The following is a 2,500-nucleotide window of genomic DNA, read 5'->3' on the forward strand; positions in this document are numbered from 1 at the left end:
GCGCGAGCCGCCGCCGGGTGGCGCGGCGGCGACGGTCCGCACCGTCGTCGCCGTGGCCTCTCTCGGCCGGGGGTGTGCGAGGTTTCTCGGTGGCTGGGCCGTGTTCCCCGCGCCGGCGGGGCGGCCCGAGCCGCGGTGGTCCTCTCGGGCGCAGCGCCGGGCTACTGAGGGAAACCCCGGGCCCCGAGAAGGATTGCCGCGGTGATGGCAGCGGACGTCGGGCGCGCCCCCGCCGGTGGACGCTCCCCCGAGGGTGGCAGCGGGGGAGGCACCCCGGCGGGGCCATGCAGGTCGTTTCCCTCACCCCAGGGCCAGGTACCTAGCGCTTCGCGCCTCGGCGGTCTCCTGCCGGTTTCCCTCGGCGTCGTCAAACGCCTGTTGGGGGCCGAAAGGGCCGCCGAGCCGGGCGGAGGTTTAAAGACTCGGGCGGCCCGGCACGGCCCCGCCGCGGCGGCGGCGGCGGTGGCGGCGGCGGCAGCGGGTGTCGGGCGGTGGCGGCGCGGGGCGCCATCGAGGGGTGGGGAGCTACTCCCGCCGATCCCCTGCGGTGGCGTGTCCGTCGCGACCGGCCGCGCTCGCCGTCGTCGGCGTCCCGCCGCGCTTGCCCGCGCGCGGGGGCCACCCGTGCCGGGCCGGGGAAGGGGCGCCCTGCCCCCCCCTCTCTGCGGCCCGGTCTCGGCGGAGAGGCCGCGGCGCGCGATCGGCCGCGGGGGGCCGACCCCGCTGGCCTCTGCGATGCGGGGCGACGCCGGCAGAGGGCGCGCGCTCTCTGCCTTACCTACCTCAGCTGCGGGGTTGCGGCCGCCGGGGCCCGCCGCGCTCTCTCGCTCTTTCTCCTTAGCCGCCGCCGCGGGCTCGCGGGCGGCGCCGCGTCAGGCGCGACCGCGCGCCTCTCGCCTCGACGGCCTTGTCGCCTCGAACCGCACCGCGGCGGCGCCGGCCGCCGGCCACCCCTGACTCGGAGCGCTGTCCCCGCCCGTTGGGGCGCAGCGCTCGGCCGGCTCCTCCATCGCCGGAGGTCCGGCGGGCGCGGGCGACCCCGTGCCGAGCGGCGGCGTCGCCGCTCGGCGAGTGTCCCCGCCCCCCCCGGGGGGGGGGGACGGTCGGCCGCGAGGCGCCCGCCTTCACCGGCGGCCGTCCCGGCCCGGGCCCCGCCCGTCCGCTTCCCCGTCGCCCTTCCCGGCCGCGTGTGGGCCAAAAAAAAGGGGAGGCGTGCGGGGCGGCCGCGGGGGCGCTTCCCCGTCCGGTCCCCGAGTGGAAACGAGGGGAGCGGGCGGTGCCCCCCGGCTCAGCCGCCGTACGCCTGCCCGCTGGGCGCGTGCTCGCGGAAGGGCAGCTCGGCGGTGCGAAGCGGCGGCGGTCCCGGGAGTGCGGCCGCGGGTGGCGGAGGGGTTTTGCCGAGCGGCAGACCTCGGGCGCTCCGCGATGCCGGCTCGGGTCTCGGCGGCGTCCCGCCTCCGGCGCCGGTGGCGGAGCGCGGCCCGCCGGGCGTTCGCCTTCCGGCGGGCAAGCGGTCCCGCGCCAGGGGTTGCGCCGGCGGAACGGTCCCGCCGCCGCGTGGCGTTTCGGGCGACGTTCAGGGGCCGCTGGCGGGAGAGCCGGCCCCCGCGTTTTGGCGCGGCGGCGTTCCGCGAGTCGGCGGAGCGGTGAAAAGGAGAAGCCAGGGAGTGAGCCGGGAGCGGCGGGGGCCGGCGGTCGCGCCCCCGGCCCGCGAACGCGTAGTCGTCCCGTGATCGAGAGGCCGGGCGGGCCACCGTGCCCCCCGCGGTCCGGCGCGTTGCCGCACAAGCCCCTCCGCGCGGAGGTCGGGCCGAGCCCGGGCGCCTGGGCCGCCTCCGAAGGACGGCACGCGAGGCGGCGTCTCCCCTCGCGGGGGGAGGCGGTCGGGGGCGCGGGCCCCTCCGCCTTTCTTTGGCCGACCTTCGGAGCGTTGCGCGGGGTTTCTCTTTTTTGCCCCGCGCTTTCTCCTCCTCCTCCGTTTGTGTGTGCTCGTACGGTCGAAGCGGGGCGCGCGGGGGCGCGCGCGTCCCTGCAGAAACAGAAAAGGGGCCGCTTCACGCGAGCGGTCCCGAAAGCCAGACAACTCTTAGCGGTGGATCACTCGGCTCGTGCGTCGATGAAGAACGCAGCTAGCTGCGAGAATTAATGTGAATTGCAGGACACATTGATCATCGACACTTCGAACGCACTTGCGGCCCCGGGTTCCTCCCGGGGCTACGCCTGTCTGAGCGTCGCTTGACGATCAATCGCCGTCCGGGGGGGCCACCCCGGCGGCGCGGCTGGGGTTGCCTCGCAGGCCCGTTGCCCGCGGTCGACGTCGACGTCGTCGTCGTCGTCGCCGCGCAGGGCCTTCGTCCCCCTAAATGCAGACTCGGGGAGCGCTCCGTAGCTCCCCGCTCCCGGAACGAGCCGCTGGGGCGGAGCTCGTCCTTGCCGGGGCCGTGCCGCGGTGCGGTGGCGGTGGCCGGGGAGAGCGAGAGTCGGCGTCGAAGACGCCGCC

General features: G+C 77.2%; 1 non-coding gene across 1 annotated transcript; it reads left to right on the top strand.

Annotated features, from left to right (window-relative positions):
* Positions 1-2,081: 2,081 nt before the first annotated feature.
* Positions 2,082-2,234, top strand: LOC148218318 (5.8S ribosomal RNA). Its single transcript, XR_015800533.1, has one exon. It is a non-coding gene; the product is annotated as a 5.8S ribosomal RNA (ribosomal RNA).
* Positions 2,235-2,500: the final 266 nt, after the last annotated feature.

The sequence above is a fragment of the Sturnus vulgaris genome, unplaced genomic scaffold, assembly GCF_052056855.1.
Source record: "Sturnus vulgaris isolate bStuVul1 unplaced genomic scaffold, bStuVul1.hap1 Scaffold_192, whole genome shotgun sequence".
Taxonomy (NCBI): Eukaryota; Metazoa; Chordata; class Aves; order Passeriformes; family Sturnidae; genus Sturnus; species Sturnus vulgaris.